The sequence below is a fragment of the Myotis myotis genome, unplaced genomic scaffold (assembly GCF_014108235.1).
Source record: "Myotis myotis isolate mMyoMyo1 unplaced genomic scaffold, mMyoMyo1.p scaffold_m19_p_13, whole genome shotgun sequence".
Classification (NCBI taxonomy): domain Eukaryota; kingdom Metazoa; phylum Chordata; class Mammalia; order Chiroptera; family Vespertilionidae; genus Myotis; species Myotis myotis.
In genome coordinates, this window is record NW_023416317.1 from 33,971,103 (window position 1) to 33,991,253 (window position 20,151).

The window sequence follows — 20,151 nt, forward strand, 5'->3', positions numbered from 1 at the left end:
GATTAAGTCAGTGGTTCTCAAGGTGGGGCACACGCCCCACAAGGAGGCAATTTGATTTTTTAAGGGGGTGCAATTTGAGAATGAGTTATGAACAGTGAATTTTTTGCATTTCTTATGGTTCTAGGGGCCTCATATACAGTATAGAAATATATATTGTGACACGTTTATGCATTTTAGTTCTCTTGTATGTTTTGAAACTTTATTTGCTATTTTTTCATATCACTTCATATTAATATTTTTTAAATATATTTTTATTGATTTTTTACAGAGAGGAAGGGACAGGGATAGAGAGTAGAAACATCGATGAGAGAGAAACATCCATCAGCTGCCTCCTGCACACTCCCTACTGGGGATGTGCCCGCAACCAAGGTACATGTCCTTGACCGGAATCAAACCCGGGACCCTTCAGTCCACAGGCCGACGCTCTATCCACTGAGCCAAACCAGTCAGGGCATATTAATATTTTTAAAACAATTTCTTAGTGATTTCTCCCTCAGTACTTCAACTGTCCTTTCGTTCTTTTTTTTTTTTTTTTCATGGATGCCGTGTTCTTTGGACTTGTTTAAACCAAGTTAATGGCCTTTTGGGCTTCCTCCATGTGAATAGGAGTTCACTTTTTAAATAATAAGAATTATATGTCATGGAGGGGGAGGGGGCATCGGGATTTTAGAGATGCTTAGGTGGGGCATGGCCAAGAAAAGGTTGGAAGCCACTGGATTAAGTGAACGCCCAAGCTAGTCCATAACTTGAGCCTAGACCTGTTTCAGAGCAAAGCTAAACCACTTCCAACTGTAAATGACAATGACAACAGCAGAAAGGTCAGGAAGAGAGGAAAAGTATTCTGGCCAACATTTGATCACCATACAAAGGTCTTATATTCATGCTACTTACAAAAGTAGAAGTAAGGACAATCTAGTCTTCATAGTTACGGTATTTCTTGGGATTGTAGGAGTTGGAGATCTTTGCTTTCAAAGACATTCGCTTAGTCTTAACCACTTTTATTTGTTTGCAGAGGCAGCTAGAAATTGCATATTTTTGAGAAATTCCAAAGGTAGTGAATATTTTTTCCAGTCATTTTAAAAACCACTATATTAGTGGGACTCCATAGCATACTGTGCATATAGATGAATAAATAACACAACAACTTTTATTCACAATTCTTGTAACCCGACCTTCATTTGGTGACCCAATTAACTGCTCTTGACACTATCTATAAAAATAAATATTTTCTTCATAAACATTCCAACTATTCAAACGTTTCTGAAATTCAGGCTATCTGAAGGGAATGGGGAAAGTAGAAATGGCATGTATACTATGTTTAACAATGTCTTTTTTGAGAACTGTTTCACAAGAAGGTTTAGTAAAATTAAAAGGTTTTTGTTACTTTTTTTAAAAGCTAAGATAATGATTCTTTAATGAGTGCTTAACAGTGAGTCTTTAAGTACATCATAAAATTTGACTTCAAGTGTACTTTTGAGGAAGCTAAGCTTTCTTTTCAGATCCTCCCCTGCACTTATACTATTTTGAAATAAAATGAGGGAGGAGGGGAGAAGTGAACAACTTTTTTCATTAGGAAAAAAATAACACCACCTTTTAAGGCCATGTATTTTGCAACACTTTCTTTAGACTCTTCGGGACTTTTATGTAGGTGATCCCCTCTATGGGACCACTAAACAATAATTTGAACAGTGTAACTTCAAAATGGTGTACTTAAAAAATTTATATTAAAATACATCAAATAGATCTGCTTTGAAACAGCAATGTGGCTGTTACTTCTGTAACTTCAGAAATTCTTGACAAAAGACTTCTGATATCCTTTCTATCTCAAGTCTTATGATTTCCACCGTCATCTCAGATACTCCTAATCAATATCACCACCACCTCTAGGATCTAAATATCACCCCCCCCCACACACACACACACACACTGGCAAAGATCTTTAAATATCATCATACAGTAGACTTCTAAAAAGAGAAATGAGAAACCTTTATCACAAAAGGACACAGAAGAAAAGAAGTCACTTCTTAGTTTCCACATTTTTCCCTCTTCCAGCCTGCCTCCTCCCCTCGTCAAAATTATTTGCACAATTGATACTGAGCCAGGTAGTTGGAGTTCCACTCATTGCAGAATGTTACTGGGCATTCATAAAAGGGCGCATTTTTTTTTTCTGTCTTCTTCCCTTCCTCCAGACAACAATAAAACCTCAATCTGTCTTTAATAAATTTGGATGAGGTGCAAAAGCAAAAGTACAGGCTGGTCTGTGCAGGCTTGGGAGTGACTTTTCCTGACCCAGGCTGGTTAAATTCATTCATCGTCTGTTCCCTGCTTCATTCTGAGTGCCTGCCACATATCAGTCCCTGTGCTGGGCACGGGGACACACTGTTGGGTAAGACACCTCTCAGTTTTGGAGGCACTGGGGGGTGCGGTGGGGGACAGGGAGCCAGGAGCAGAGAGACAGCAGAGTGTGCAGGTTCTCCAACAGAGGGATGCAGGAAACGGATGCGTGAGGGCAGCTAACAGCTTGGGAGGTGAAAAACAGGAGTTGATTGTGAGCTTCTGAAATTCACTTCTTTCCTTCATCGCAGTCCTCACACAGCCCCTTCCATCTGGCCTGCCCCCCTCATGCAACTACTGACCACTTGCAAGCTTAGTTTGCCAGCAAACTTCAGCTGCAGGACTTACCTAGAGAAAACTTCCACGAGGACCCCAGCCCCGCGCTTCCCAAGCCCTGGACCAGTTTCCTGGAGACGCACTGAGCGGCAGAGCGCACGGCTGGGAGCGCACGCAGAAGGCACGGACTGCGGGAGACCTTGGGGGCCTCAGAACGTGGAAGGGACGGGAGGCTGCGAGGCAACACCGGCAGCCTTTCGCTTCTCAGCCTCTCCGGGCTGGCGGCAGCTCCCACGCCACTCCTAGAAGCTATATAAAGCCTCTCCCCGCCCCAGCCCGACCCTTCCCCGCCCTGGCGGCCCCGGGCCCAGTGCACTCCCAGGAAGGGGGCGCAGCGGCAGGGAGGTGATGGCAGTGGGCGTTGGAGGGATTACCGGGCTGTAACTGCCCCGCTGGCTTCTCCCCTCCTCGAATGTCTACCCTCAGCTCCAGACCCCGGGAGGTACCCACCAAGGAGGCTACCATCCAGACACTGGGTGTTTGGAACAATGTGGGCGCTCGAGGTGTGCACCTTATTCGCGTCCAGCAGACTCGCAGGAACGCGCGACCCAAAGGGAGGGTTGGAACTGCTGCTGCTTAGTGGCTTTGTCTGTGATCCAGGGTCTTCTTGCAGAAGGCAGGGGCTAGCAAGGGAGCTCCATAGTCCTGGGGTGGTGGCGTGGTGGGAACTCCTTCCTCTTCGCTATGAAAGGCGACCACCCACTGTGTGCCCCAGGACTGCTGTCAAGCGCTATGGGGGCCAGGCGCCCTAGGGGAATATCCTTGACTCTTTTTTTTACTTTTTTCTCGATGACCATTCACGAATCTATACATTTATTCCTTTCACAAATATTTGAGCACCTACTATGTGCTACTAGTACTATTAGATGTTTGAGATCCAAACCCAAGTCGGGCTCCCAGCTTACAGTCTCACTAGGGAGAGACAGATGGAAACAGCTGGCGATTGCTGGACTGGGTGAGCGCGGCAAAGGGAACATAGGGAAGGGATTCTAACGCGGACTTGGACTCCAAAAAGTTGCGTCCCCGAGGAAATGAAGTCCAAACCGAGATCTAAAGAGTGAGCGAGGCATAAAAGCAGGGAAAAGAGGGGTTCAGACAAACGGAACAGCAGCTGCAAAGTCTGAGAAGTCAGAGGTAGCACTATCCCTTTTCAGTGGAATCAAATGTGTTTGTTTTTTAGGATTTGCTATTGACTGTCATCCTAAGTAATGGAAAAAAAAATTAATCCGAAGAAAGATAAACTTGTAAGTGGTAGACCTGGGATGTGAATGCAGGAGGTTAGCCCTGGAGTAGGCTTTTATAGCATAGAATGTCAACTTGGCAAATGACAAGCTCAAACCAGAGATGGTTCCAATGGAATGGGGGGTGTGGGGCAGAACTTCAAGTCTCAAGTAGACATCAAACACCAGTTGCTACCTTGGCCAGGTCATTAACCTCAGTTCCTTCCCCAGTGGAATGTAACTAACAAAGCTACTTTCTCATGTCCCTCATTGAGTGTTTTGAATCATGAGACTTAATGTTCATAGACATGGCAGAGCAGCACCAGGATGGGTGGCTTCCAAATGCTGACTTCTCTATAGGCCCTTCAGTTTGGGTGCAAGGCAGGTTGGGAAAATATCAGAACAACAAAAATGAAAATACTGGAACATCTCAAATTATTATTGCTTTTGCCTAAAATGATTAAAATGAAGTAATCATGTTTTCATAGTCTCATAGAGTATGAGAATTTTAAGAAGATACTTCAAGTCTCATATAGTATGAGGATTTTAAAGAATATACTTTAAAACATAAGTATAAATTAACAAAATGAAATAATGAACAGAGTGGATCCAGAGACATGGAAGCATGGTGTAGAGGGAATCTCAGAGGGAAGGTGGGGGACAGTGGGTGGATGGGAGGTAATCAACCAAAGACCTTGTATGCATATATGCATAACCCATGGATGCAGACAGTGGGGTGGTGAGAGCCTGGGGTGAAGGGCTGGGGTGGGCTGGAAAGAGTCAATGAGGGAAAAAAGGGGGCATGTGCAATACTGTGAACAATAAAGATTAAAAAAAAAAACAAAAACAAAACAACCACAAGTATACTTTCCTCATCCCGGGATCATTATTGCAAGAGGCAGTTGTGATTCCTTGTAGCAGGGTTTCTAGCTCACCCAGAACTAGTTTTATAAGTGGGGCACACATACAATGCCCATTTGTTGCACAGTCCCATAGGAAATACCAGTCTGATAGAAGGCTTTCTGGGAGCCATAAGCCTGTGATCCATGGACCAGCCAGCACCAACAATCATGTCAGTTCCATTGGCAGGCTTGATAGCACGGCCTTAACTACAAGCCAAGTCCCCTTGACATATTGTTTTAGGCATCTCAAAACACTCTATCTTATGTCCTGGATCTTTTGCTGTTCAAACCATTTTTTTTCCACAACTGAATCAAGCTTTGACCAGTGCTCAAAAAAGACTTTCTTCCACTTAGACTAAAGCAAAAAAGCAGAGAAAGAAGGGACCTTATCTATATATATAAAAGCCAAGCGACCAGAATGATGAACGACTGGTGACGTGCACTGCGATGGCCAACCGGCCTGATAGGGGCCCTGATAGGCCCCCACCAACCTCTCATGGCTCCTCTTCCCACCAGCCTAGCCCCTATTGGCTCCCATCAGGGTGGGCAGCCAGACCTCACCCATGCACAAATTCATGCATTGGGCCTCTAGTCTCTTATAAATACAGGTGGTTGACTAAAGTGACCCCAGTTTTTCTCATTATGCAATTCTTCATTTCTGGACCAGAGAAATGAGGGGCAAGTAGCCAGTGTTCTTCGCTGTATTGCTGGAACTTTTAAATGGATGAAGAGTATCAATTAATCTGTTGGCTGCAATGTTATACTCCATGTCTTGAGACTGTCTTATTTCTGTTGTTCTGTGAAATCCATTGTGATATAACTTGTCAATAAAAGTGATGTTTTTATTTAAAATAAAATAAAAAGAACATCTGTAACTTAAGTAGCCATGAGGGTGATATATGTACTTGAATTTTTTGTTGTTTTTTTAGCTCATGGCACATCATCAAACTGGTCATGAGCTACATCAGAAGGCAAAGGCAACTCTTAACCAAAGCAATACATATGAGCTGTTTGTATAGCTTAACCATGACAGTGTTAGGACTCTGAGAGCCTTTGGGAGAAAGTCAGCTACCATTAGCAAGCTAGAGCTTCACCGTGTAGACCAGGGATGGCAAACCTATGACACGCATGTCAGAGGTGACACGCGAACTCATTTTCTTGGTTGATTTTTCTTTGTTAAATGGCATTTAAATATATAAAATAAATATCAAAAATATAAATCTTTGTTTTACTATGGTTGCAAATATCAAAAGATTTCTGTATGTGACACGGCACCAGAGTTAAGTTAGGGTTTTTCAAAATGCTGACACGCCGAGCTCAGAAGGTTCTCCCTCACTGGTGTAGACCCTTAAGGAAGTTGCCTTCTATTTGCTCTTCCAAAGTCCAATCTTCTCCTTTTCCCACTCCACCCAACCTGAATCCTGCCAATTCATCCTTCATTTTTCTCACAGAGCATTCTTTCTGAACCCGACATCGGATCGATCATTCTGCTGCTTAATGTTATAAAGGGCTCCACTGCCTGCAGAGCAGAGCTCAAACTCAAGGCCCTTTATCTCTCTGCCATCTTTCTTGTTGTCTCATATCCTGCCATCCTGCCACATTCCCTCCACTAACGTGAGCTCCAGTGCCCTAGTAATGACCCACATTGACTGACCTTATACTGCTTTCATGTCTCCTTGCCACTATCAAGGCTATTTCCTCTGCATTCATTCATTCATTCAGCCAAAGATATATTGAATACTTACAATGGGCCAGGCACTGTGAAAAACTGGAGTCATTTTTATAGCAATAATTTATATATTACTTTTTATCTTAAATTAAGATAATATACTTAATCCAGGAATAATATTTGGTTTACTCATCCATTTGTTTATCAAACATGTTTTGAATATATAATATGTTGCAGATACTGTATTAGATACCAGGATGCAATCAGCCATAGTCTCTGACCTTAGGACCTCAGAGTCTAGTGTTGGAGATGGATCAGTAAGTGCTATTATTAATGTGCTAGGGATCTGTACGCACTGGGCACTATGGGAGGAACCTTGGAGAAAAGGTGACCTGGGGATGAATGAGGAATGTTGAGAGCAGCATGTACAAAAGCAGGGAAGTCAGTGCTGGCAGGACAGTGAAGGGGCATGGTATGAAATGAGGTGAGAGAAGTAGGTGGGGTAGGTGATGGATTGGAGGTGAGGAGTGAGTGAGCGCGTGCGTGAGTGAAAGGAGTCTAAGATAACTCTCAGGTTTGAAACTAGGTGGGGCAACACCATTTACTGAAATAGTCAACATAGGAGGAGGAGAAGGTTTGAGGAGGGAGGTGGAAGAAGATAATTCTGTTTTGGATATTTTGAGTTTGAGATGACTGGGAGCTATCCAAGTGGTGATGCTCAGTGGCCAGATAGATACATACAGGTCTGGGCCTTGGAAGTGAAATCTCAACTGGAGACATGAATTTGGGTTCATCATAAAATTAGTAGTTGAAGCCACAGGAGTGCATGAGGTGATATAGGGAGAGTTCACTCATTCATCATTCGTTGAAATATTCACTGATCACCTACTATGTGAGAGGCACTGTACTGGACCCTAGGGATACATCAGGGAATGAAAAAAAAACAGGATTCCTGCTCTTCTGGGGCTTGAGGAAAGAGGGTTGGGAGCACTGTATTGGAAGTCAGGGGAAGATTACAATTTGAATGCAGTGAGAACATGACTTTGGGCAAAGCCTTGGATAGAGATGAAAAGTAAGTACTAAGAGAGTAAAGAGATAAGTAGGAGGACATGAAATCAGAGAAAAAATGGGAAGGGGGGAGGTCGAGGGGAACAATGGAGGTGGGGCTTTTTATTGTTAACATCATTGCAGATATTCCCCATTTCCCCCCTCTTTGCTCACCTCCATCCAGCTCTCATTCCTGCCCCCTCCCCTAGCCTTCACCATACCGTTGTCTGTGTCCATGCGCTATGCATATCTGCTCTTTGGCTAAACACTTCACCTTCTTTTATCCAGTTCAACTCCTGCCCTCAGACATCCATCAGTATGGTCTATGCATCCATGCCTCTGGGTTCTATTTTGTTTGTCAGTTTATTTTGTTTATTAGATCCCACATATAAGTGAGAACATATGGTATTTGTCTTTTTTTAAATTTTGTTTTATTGCTTAAAGTATTACAAAGAGTATTACATATGTCTCCTTTTTTTTTCCCCTTGACCTTTCCCCGGCCTCCCCTACCCCCCAGTGTCTTGTGTCCATTGGTTACGCTTATATGCATGCATACAAGTCCTTCGGTTGATCTCTTACCACGCCCCCCAACCCTTCCCGGCCTTCCCCCTGTAGTTTGACAGTCTGTTCAATGCTGCTCTGCCTTGTATCTATTTTTGTTCATCAGTTTATAATGGTCTTTACTATCCATAAATGAGTGAGATCATGTGGTATTTTTCTTTCATTGACTGGCTTATTTCACTTAGCATAATGCTCTCCAGTTCCATCCATGCTGTTGCAAATGGTAAGAATTCCTTCTTTTTTACAGCTGCATAGTATTCCATGGTGTAAATGTACCACTGTTTTTTTTAATCCTTTCTTCTCCTAATGGGTACTTGGGCTGTTTCTAGATCTTGGCTATTGTAAATAATGCTGCTTTGAACATAGGGGTGCATATATTCTTTCTGATTGGGATATATTCCCAGAAGTCCGATCACTGGGTCAAAAGGTAGTTCCATCTTTATTTTTTTAGTTAGAGCAATGAAGGTTTTTTTTTATATTTCTTTTAGCAGAGGAGTGACATGATATGATTTCTGTTTAAAAGGATAATAGACTATATGGGGACAGGGATTGAAGCAGAGTCCTCTAGTAAACAGCTGCATTTAAGGGATGAACAGAAGAAAAAACTGTTCAGGGCAGTGAGAATATTGCTGAAGGGTCATAACCATAAGAACTTAAGATGCTCCAAGACATGGTGATTAGTTGTGAAAGAATGGCCAGCCAGTCAAGAGGAGGCCAGGGAAGAACCCCGTCTTGAAGCCAGGGGAGGACAGCTGTGTAGGAAGAGACTTGAGGACAAAGCCAAGGGTCACAGAGATGTCAGGAAGGATGAGGCTTGGGGAGTATCTTTTGGATTTGGCAGTGCAGAGAGCTTTGTGATGGCTGCTGGAGGAATGGGTGGGTGGGGGTGAGAGCAGAACTTGGGGGCCCATTGAGTGAATAGGAGATGAAGGAATGACAGGAGACTCAAGAAATATGGTAGAGAAAGAAGAGTTAAGGTTAGAACTTCTCCAAGAAAGGAGATGTTCACCTTATTGATGATAGCAGAGCTTTTCTTTCTCAGAGACAAGTAGAGATGAATTTTTGTGCTTATCAAATAGATGAGAAATGGGAAAAGGAGCATGCAAATGTTCATATTTAGGAGTTCTGAGTCTGCACGTTATAAGGACACACTAAATAGGCTTATAGACAACAGTGGGAAAGTGGGGAGAATTATAGGACAATCTCTAATTGTACCTCAGGTATTCTAAAGTAGTACAGTAAAACCCCAAGCTGGCCTGTACAGTGTCTCTCAGAGGCTGAGTGTCAACCTATGAACCAGAAGGTCACAATTCAATTCCCAGTCAGGACCCATGCCCTGGTTGCAGGCTCAATCTCCACTAGGGGAGTGCAGGAGGCAGCCAATCAATGATTCTCTCTCTGAAATAACTGATGTTTCTCTCTTTCTCTCTCTCCTCCCTTCCTCTCTGAAATATATATATATATATATATCCCCAAGTTAGGTAGGTAAATTTGGATTTATCACTATTGGCTCTTATCGCCCACCCATCTTCATCTGCAGACAAAGGCAGACTCAAGTTCCTATCATGGATGGTAGGGAGGGAGAGGCCAGTTAGGAAATGACTATCTTGTTGTTACTGGGGAACTTGTCAGTTACACGGTCAATTGCAAACAGTATAAAATTCACTATCTTTGCTTTTGTGTCCTCTAAGACCTTAAAGAATGTCCAGAAATATTATTTTTCATTAATCTTGCAATAACACAACCCAGAATAGATTTTCAGACCCTTCCTACCCTATTGTGGCAGGCACTGACTGGTACAATTACTTTCTTAGGGCATGTGTTAAATCAAGTGATATCTTTCTTCAAGCCCTGAGGTTTTGAATCAGCTGTGAAGTCAGGGTAGAGAAAGATCCCTCAACCCCACCCCCATTCAGTGAAATAAATGTTGAGAAGCTGGAGACATTGGACCAGATTTTCTCATTGTGAGATTTACTCCTCTGGTACAATTCTGTGAGAGATCGATTCACTCTTATAGGCCATTAGGGTGTAATTGGGATTTAGCAGAAATTTTCAAAATCCTCTTCTCAAGACTAAATGGTATGCACTCTGTCTTAAAAGGCAAAGAAAACAAATGAAACCCATATGGTATGAAATATCTTTCATCTTCCATAAGAAAACCCACTAGTCCCCATAATCAAGCCAATACATAATCCTCCAAGGATGGCAAGGGAGGGGCAGCTGGACTTTGTGAATCTGACCTCTGACCCCAAGATTTATCTTGTTTGTGGGAACTGTTCATCATAGATGTTGTTATCACTCCCAAGAATATCACCTTAACCCCTTGGTCCCAGAGGAGGCTCTCAAGCTTTCCCTTAAATTTTTTGTTTTCAGTCAAGAAAGGACAAGATAGCCCTAATGAACTGTCTAAAGACTCAGGAAGATAATAGAGAAGTAATAATACAATAGCAGCAGCAGTAGCAGCAACAACAGCAATTAGTCAGCCACATGGGGTAGGTATCTTTCACAGGTGAGGGAACAGGCACAGAAACTCAAGCATGCGGCCCAAGCGTAGTTACACAGCTGCTAATTATTGAAGCCAGGATTGAAAGTCAGGAAATGAACCACGAGTGAATGCGGAGGTTATACACAACCAACCAAGCCATCTGACACAGGTAAGGGTGGTGGGATGTATTTCTAGAAACGGTTATAGCAAAACCTCCTGTGTTTCTGTCTCTGCAATGTGATTACACGCGATTTCATTGTCTTTTCTGGGCTAGTGTGAAAATTTTCCTAGTGTGCTTTCCCACCCTCACTCAAAAGCAGACCCCTGAGACAAAGATTCATGTGCAAGTAGCTTATTTGGGAGGTGATCCTTGAAAACACTTCTAAGAAGTGAGATAGGAAAGGGAAGGCTGCCAATGAAAGGAATGTTATCTAGCAAGTGACCCCTGTGGACATCTGGGGCTCAGTCCCACAGGGGAATGCTGGGAAACAGTGCAGAACAGCCTCGGTTATTTATCCCACAAATCGCTATGTCTTACTGGCTGAGAGGTGCTCTCAGAAGATGAACGCTCTGGCATATCTGGCTTCCCCTGGGAACTGGCAGAGCAGCTGTCAGCATAAGGACTGAGTGCAGAGAGGGGAAGCGAGAGGAGGGACACTGACATTTACCGGAGAGGCCTTTTGAGCCTGTGTGTCTAGGTTAGCGTGTGAACTCAGGAAAGAGCAGAACAACAACAGAAAAGAAAATCACGCTGTGATGAAGGCTCACATTACCCAATTCAAACACAATGTCAGCTCCTCTTAGGTGATGTGCAGGCATGCTCCCATACTGCACCCCCCCCTCCCTTCCTCTCTCTCTAAAAATCAATAAAAACTTGTTGTTAATCATCATCCAAGGATATGTTTCCATTGATTTTTAGGGAGAGTGGAAGAGAGAATGGAAAGGCAAAAACATCGATGTGACAGAAACACATGGATTGGTTGCCTCTTGCACAAGCCCTGACCAGGGCCCAGGCTGGGAGGAGCCTGCAACCAAGTTATGTGCCCCTGACCGGAATCTAACGTATGATCCTTTGGTCTGCAGGCCAATGCTCTATCCACTGAGCCAAACCAGTTAGGGCAAAAAATGTATTTTTTTTTTAAAGAAAAAGCATATATCTAAAGCTAGTATAATATGATTTCCCTTTATCTGACAATAATTGTTCTTTTTTATTACATATAAAATAATTCAATGTGTAGCCTGGTCTCTCCATATTGGAAATTACCTAAAAGCTTTGAGAAAGATTTAAACTCATACTTTGAGTGTCTTAACATATATGTATTTTCTTTCCCCAAAGAGGTAGATTTATCTATCGTAGTGCATTGGGCAAAGTTTGTCAGTTTTGAAATGAAAACACCAATAACTTTTTTCTATTTAAGTTTTACGACAGGATTATGAGGTCCTCAAAAGTCTATGAAGAAATCCCTCCATAAGAAGCATGATAATCTTTGGAGGCAAACTTCATGTGAAGTTTCTTATCCCTTTTCAGTTATGAGTTTAAGCTAAGGCAAACTGTGTTTTTGTAAAGTGACCCAGGAATGTTGGATTTCAAATATTTAATTTTAGTTTCAAATTCAAATATTGAATTTTCCAAGGCATTCAAGTTAAAATGCATCCAAGCTTTCATAGCAATCATATATTTTAGATTCCAGACTTAAAATACTGACAAGCCAGAAAGCTAATTTCTCAGTCTGCGGGCACTTCTTTGAGCCATTATTTAAGGGAATGGTAGGACAGCAGCTGGAATACGTGATGTAGGCAGCACTGCTGATGTATTGGAAAGCTGTGTCCCCATGTACAATCACATTCACCATGCATTTTGTAAAGAGGCATCTAAAGAACAATGTTAAATTTGAAAGGACTCTTAGTAGGCACATAGTAAAAAGAATTCAGATAAGGTTTACTAAAACATTGCCTTGGGTTTTTTCATCGAACCAGGAGTGAACACCCTACTCTGAAGAAGCCCTACACTGAACTCATCTTCAACCAGAATAGGTCCCCTTATTTAAAATGCCTGAACTAAAGCCTATTTAGGCATCTGGAGAAGCAGTCAATCTCTGTTGTAAAAATACTAGAGGCCCGGTGCATGAAAATTTGTGCACTGTGTAGGGGGGGTGTCCCGCAGCCTGACCTGTGCCCTCTCACAGTCCAAGACCCTCAGGGGGTGTCCACCTGCTGGCGTAGGCCTGCTTCCTGGGGGATTGGGCCTAAGCTGGCAGTCAGACATCCCTCTGGGAGACCGGGACATCCTTAGCACTGCTGAGGAAGTGGGAGAGGCTCCTGCCATGGCCGCTGCGCTCACAGCCATCAGCCCGGCTTGTGGCTGAGTGGAGCTCCCCCTGTGGGAGCACACTGACCACCAAGGGGCAGCTCCAACATTGAACATCTGCCCCCTGGTGGTCAGTGCACATCATAGTTCCTGTCATTCCATCATTAAGGTCAATTTGCATATTGCCCTTTTATTATATAGGATAATAAGTCAGGATTTTCAGAAGACTGAGTCCTCCCCTTAAGAAAAATTAGCTACAGCCTTTTGGTGTAAATGTTGAGTCTTTTGGTGTAAAGTGTAAATAACAAATCTATGTTTCTAGCAGCTTTGAATACTCTAATAATAGATCAGAATAAGACCAAGAAGGAAGTTAATAAATTGAAAACTTTACTGAACTTTTTTTATGGAAACAAGAGTAATTAACTTTACTCCAAATGGTAATTTTTTCTGTAAGAAAGATTATTGAATAAATATGGGTAAACATCTTCGTTTTTCATTTATTTCAGGAAAGCCCTTTGAAGGAATAATTTGTACCCCCCCTCCCATCCCACCCCCCAAAAATCTCACAAAATGAACTCCGTCTTGGATATTATTTCTATTCCAAGGTCTCTTGTGTTGGACTTTGTTGCTAAGCATTGCGTGCCTGGGTCGATGTGTGATAGCATGTTCTTGGATATTGTGTTCTTCTCCCACACTTTTCTCTCAAAACCTTGAAGAGTTTTAGATTTATTGCGATTAATCATCTATCCTCTGGGATCAATGGTGCAGAATTACACATATTCATACACACGCATGGACACACGTTACATGTCCGCCCACACCATGCAGAGATTCATGTATGCATTCTTCCAGTTTGCCGAGGCTGCAGTTTCTGGAGACAAAATCCAGAATGCCTCTGTACAGTAGTGGCAGGGGTGATGGGAAAAAATAGTTATGGCCATGCATAAGACAAAAAAATTTCTACGTGTAAGAGAGCATAGAGCGGATAAATGGTGATGGAATAAAATAAAATTTTAAAACATTTCCTAAAGGAATGGATACTCAGCAAATGCTTTCAGGGTTCAGAGATTTATCTCCTATGACGTAAGCTTGGGTTTTATCTGGTCGGCATTTTCCTGAGAGCAGAGCCTCAGAGCAATATCTCTTAGTTATAACTCGGGAACAGAATTTGCCAGCAGAACTCCCCTCCCACACACACACTATATCCTTCTCACCTTTTAGCTGATCTCTTCAAGTTAAAATTCAGGAGTGAGGAGGAAATGATATATTTGCATTTTCCTGCTGAACTCATGAATCCTAAGCTGGGAGTTATTTTCTGTCCATGGGAAAGAATTTTAAGACATGTCTCTTTACTTGTCGCTACTAAGGTTCAGAACAGCTTCTGTCGCTATTGTTGCTAAGGGAACACCATGCAAAGGTGGAAAATCCATGGTTTTCACTCTAACTTTTTGAAGAGTGGATAATTTAATGGGGGACAATATTAACTAGCAATCGGAAGTACAGATTATGGTATTATTTCCATGTTTCCAAGAGTGAAGCTTTTCCTATAGTGGTGCTCAGAATCACAGATAATTAACTTAAAAAACACACAAAATCTTTAAGTTTATCAAGTCCAACCTCTTCCTTTTCCCACCCAAAGTAATAGAGATGCAGGGAGGGTGTGCAAGGTCATACAGCAGCTGGTGGCAGAGTTGAGCCCCAAACTACTATTCCCCTGATCTCTCTTGTCTATAACCTGCTACTTCTTACTCTGAGACCAGCTGGCCATGCTTTGAAATATACAACCCACAGTAGCCTCTGGTTCCATGGTGGAGCTAGAGTGGCTATTACTGCCTTCTTCTCTGTGGGTAGGTTCCTTGGGAAATAAGAAAGCCCAGGGCTTGATGTTCAAAGATGTGACCATTTACGTCTCTCAGAAGAAGTGGGATTGCTTGCATTCTGCTCAGAAGGATTTGTACCGAGATATAATGTTGGAGAATTAAAGCAACTGTATCTTGCTGGGGCTTTCTGATTCTAAGCCAGATGTGATTTCCTATTGGTGCAGGGGCAGGAGCCCTGGATTGTTAAAAAGAAGGAGACAAAAGAATGATGCCCAGATTGCGAGTCCAGAAGAGAAATCAAGAATTTATCTCCAAAAGAGGACAGGTATGAAATTAAATCATTGCAACTAGAAATGACCAAGAGGCCCAGAAGCTCGTAGTCACCTGAGTGCACCCAGGCCAGAGATAATAGTAAAGGCAAATGCTACTTGGAGAGACAACAGAATGGACATTTCAGATCAGCTGTGATAACCTCTGGAAAAAGGTCCACTTCTACTAGTATTCAGGGCACAATTCACAGAGCACCTCAGTAATTCATACTGGAATGAAATCATGTGAATGCAAGGATGCTTTCAGGTACCAATCACACCAAACTCAACATGAAAGCAGCCATAATAAGGAAAAAGACTCCAAATACGGAGAATGTGGGAAGGCTTTTAATAGTAGGTCAGACTTCATTAGGCCTCAGAGAATTCATGAAAGCAAGAAGATAAGTGGAAATAAGAAACATGCCTTTATCTGTGACTCTGACATGACTAAACTTCAGAGCATTAATACCAGTGTGAAACCTCATAAATGTAAGGATGTGGTCAAGCTTTCCATTGTGATACACAACTTAGTCTTCATTGAGTAATTCGTACGAGTGAAAGATGCTATGAATGTAAGGCATGAGGGAAGGCATACAGTTGTGGCTCACAACCGAGTCTACATCAAAGAATTCATCCTGGTGAGAAACCCCATAATGTAAGGAATGTGGAAGAGCCTTTATCTCTGATTCCCATCTTATTGGACGTCAGAGTGTTCATATTGGTAAGAAATCACATAAATATAAGGGATGAGGGTCAGGCCATACTCAACATCAGAGAGCTTACACTGGTGAGAATCCTTATTAATGCAGAGAAAGTGGAGTGGCCTTTATTTATAGCACAGAACTTGTTCTATATCAAAAACGTCACACTGCTGAGAGACCCCATACATGTAAGGAATGTGAGAAGGTCAGACTTATCACAAGAGAAGTCACAATGGTGAAAAACCCTACGAGTATAAAGAATGTGGAAGGCCTTTGGTTGTGGCTCAGAACTTAGTCAACATCGAAAATTTCACACAGGACAGAGGAGTGAATGAAGACGTGGGGAGGTTCAGAAGTTAATTGACATCTAAAATTCCTATAGTGAAACAGAAACAAACAAAAACTGCTTACAAGGAGTGTGGGAAAGCATTTGAAGATAACAACTTAATACTGTGGATGTAAAGTTTTTATTTAAGGGTCGGAATTTATTTGGCATTTGTTAATTATGAGAGACTTTATAAATGTTAGGATTGGGAAGTTTCATTTGTGTTTCAGAATTCATTTGACATAAGAGTTCAAATGTTAAAAAAGTGAAAAGCGCCATGAATGTGAGAAAAGTGGGAAGGCTTAGGATAGCAGCGAATATGTAAGAGACATTAATCATTCAAACCTTTCTCAACATCGGGATCCTTAGCCCTTAGGGGAAATCAGAGGATTTGTAATATAAATGTCATACATATGGGACACTAATTTGCTTTAGCTAACAAGTTATTCAATGGATAATTCATATGTGAGGAAGGCTATATTAATGTTAAAATTGTAGCGAACTCTTCTGTCCTGCCCAAATCTTGTTAATTCTGTATGGGGTGAGGCCATAACATTAGTAACAAAGAAACAGAATTTCCAGAGGATGAGGCCCAGAAATCAGGATTTTAAAAAGATTCCCAGGTGATTCTAATCTGCAGCCAAGGTTGAGAACCACTGATCTAGAGCAAAAATAAAAGCTGAAACAAACAAACAAATCATACAACCCAGACAGCTTGTCTTCCTAGGTAATCTCCTCTAAGTTTCCTATGTTTGATCCTTTAATGGGAAATCACCTAATTTCCCAAAAGAAATGCATAGCCCTGAAAAACATAGATTTTACTATTTATTTTAAATAAAGACCACAAGTCACAACTAGGCTTCTACGTTTTCACATATTTTGCCCAGAAATATGCTATGGAGGAGACTAACACAGGGTGAACGATGAGATTCTTCTAACAGAAACAGCTGGTTCTCTTCTTTCTCTGCTGCCTAAGGAAGATCAAGGTTCAATTTCTTTGGTAAGTGAGTGTGTCAGACAACTGGTTATTCCACCAAAGATCAGTGTTCTACTTTCCACACTGTGAACTTGTTACTAGGAAGCTAAAACCACAATTTCCGGACTCCTTTGCATCTGTGTGTGGGCATGTGCCTACTTTTGACCAATAGAAATCCAAGTGAAGGTGATGGGTTATTTCTGGACCAGAGAGCTTAAAAACAAATTTTCCTTCCCCACTAACTTTCTCCCTTACTCTTTCCTCAAAAAGTGACTGATGCCGAAACCGGTTTGGCTCAGTGGATAGAGCGTCGGCCTGCTGACTGAGGGGTCCCAGGTTCGATTCCGGTCAAGGGCATGTACCTGGGTTGCGGGCACATCCCCAGTGGGAGATGTGCAGGAGGCAGCTGACCGATGTTTCTAGCTCTCGATCTCTCTCTCTTCCTCTCTGTAGAAAATCAATAAAACATATTTAAAAAAAAAAAAAGTGACTGAATCCATAAGGCAGGGATGGAGACAGAAGATGGAGGAAACATGCATCCCTAAAGCCTCAAAATCACCATGTAGAAGGCATAAAAAATAAGCTTCTAATGTGTTACACTCTATCAGTTATCTATTGCTGTGCAACAGGCCACTCCCAAACTCAAAGGCTTAAAATAACAGCAATCACTTACTTTACTCACAAAAGTAATTTGGATAGGGCTCTGACTAGACAGTTGTCCCTTGCTTCACATTGCATAAGCTGGGACAGAGACACTGGAGGATCTATTTCAAGATGGGCCAGTCACAGGATTTGTAAGTGCCTGCTGGGTGCCAACCAAGAGCTGGGCTGGGGCTGAGGCATGGAGGCCTCCAGTTCCCGTCCACGCTAGACTCTCCACGGGCTGCGTGCCTTTCTCAAGGCACGGTATCTAGATTCCAAGAGCAAATGTCCCAAGTGGCAGATTGTAGAAGCTGACACTTTTTTCAGAGTTTGGGCTGAGAAACTGACACAATATTATTTATGCCATAATTTATTGGTCAAATAGTCACAGAGCCCAGAACTGAACTCATAGGACATAGATCTCACTTTCCAGTGAGAAGCATGTCAAAGAACTCTGCAGCCATGTATTAAAATCATCCCTTCAGCCGGAACCGGTTTGGCTCAGTGGATAGAGCCTCGGCCTGCGGACTGAAGGGTCCCAGGTTCGATTCCGGTCAAGGGCATGTACCTGGGTTGCGGGCACATCCCCAGTAGGAGATGTGCAAGAGGCAGCTGATCGATGTTTCTCTCTCATCGATGTTTCTAACTCTCTATCTCTCTCCCTTCCTCTCTGTGAAAAATCAATAAAATATATTTAAAAAAAAATTAAAAAAAATGAAATCATCCCTTCAACTACTGTGATTTTGTGGTCTTATGATAAGGCCAGCTAGTGTTACAATTACTACAGTAAGAGTGAAGAAAAAGTGCCAGCTTCTTAACAGTTTTACATTTTAATTATAGCTCAACAAACTACAGTAAAACCTGCAGAGAGGGGCCTTTAACTTCTATGAATTACAAAATGAAGAGATATTGAGGTGTTTCTGTAAAGCCTTACTGAGTTTAGCTTTAAAATGTATATGGTTGTTGACCTTTTTCAGTCTGACTTATTTCACTTAGCATAATATCCTCAAAATTCATCCATGTTATCACAAGTGGCAATAACTCATCTTTCCTATGGCTAAGTAGTATTCCAGTGTGTGTGAGTGTGTGTGAGAGTGTGCGTGTGTGTGTGTGTGTGTGTGTGTGTGTATGTAAGGCTAAGTGACTGAATGTACGTACATCTGACTGTTGACCAACCAACTGGCCAGTACATGATGCCCACTGGCAATTTAAAAATAAACATTGACTCATGCATGCACAATACATTAAAGCTCTCACTGGCGCCAACTGCATGTGTGTGTTTCAATCTGTCAAAATTATGGGACGAGAATAAAGCTCATTTTATAGCGATATTAAAATATTTCTCCTAATTAATTTCCTTTCAATGTGCACAAATCCGTGCACCAGGCCACTAGTATGTGTGTGTGTGTGTGTGTGTGTGTGTGTGTGTGTGTGTGTATAGAAATAATTGAACAAACAAGAAAAACAGGGGAAACCAAGATGGCGGCATAGGTTAACGCCGGAGATTGCTGCCTCGAACAACCACTTCAAAAAACAACTAAAAGACGGAACGGACATCATCCAGAACCACAGGAAGGCTGGCTGAGTGGAAATTCTAAAACTAGGAGGAAAGAGAATATCATACCCAGACTCAGAGGAGGCGCAGTGCTGAAGTGAAATACTAAGGTGCGGAGTGTGCGCAGAGCGGGCTGGCGGCTGAGGGCGCGGTTGTCTTTTCCAATCGGGAGGGAGTTTCAGACTCTGAGCTCCAGATCCGGGTGAGTTTCTAGGGACCCACACTCAAACGGGAGAAGCAGGACTGTCTAGCTTCGGTCGGAACTCGAAGGCAGCTTTCTCTCCGAGGTTTGCAGCGGTTGCTGGGACTCTGTGAGGCAGAGCCCCTAGGGACGGAACTGAGAGCAGCCATAACTGCTTGCTCCACCCGCCCTGTAGATCCCCAGGGACCCGCCCCACCCAAGCCCTGCGCAGAGCCATTTGCCGAATAGGCTCAGGCAAATGCTAGATTAGCACCGCCCTAGAGATCCAGCACAGAAGCTCTCCCACTGCAGACACAGCGGACTCTCATAGCCAGTTAGCCTGGAGGTCAAATCACCCCCACTATTGCCGACAACAATCAAGGCTTAACTACAACAAGACTGCGCACAAAGACCACTAGGGGGTGCACCAAAAAAGCATAAAAAATGCGGAGACAAAGAAACAGGACAAAATTGTCCATGGAGGATATAGAGTTCAGAACCACACTTTTAAGGTCTCTCAAGAACTGTCTAGAAGCTGCCGAAAAATGTAGTGAGATCCTCAAGAAATCTAATGAGACCCTCGATGTTGTGATAAAGAACCAACTAGAAATTAAGCATACACGAACTGAAATAAAGACTATTATACAGACACCCAACAGCAGACCAGAGGAGCGCAAGAATCAAGTCAAAGATTCGAAATGCGAAGAAGCAAAAAACACCCAACTGGAAAAGCAAAATGAAAAAAGAATCTGAAAATACGAAGATAGTGTAAGGAGCCTCT

General features: G+C 42.5%; 1 pseudogene; it reads left to right on the forward strand.

The window, feature by feature from the left end:
* Positions 1-14,667: 14,667 nt before the first annotated feature.
* On the forward strand, positions 14,668-16,051 carry LOC118668609 (annotated as a pseudogene).
* Positions 16,052-20,151: the final 4,100 nt, after the last annotated feature.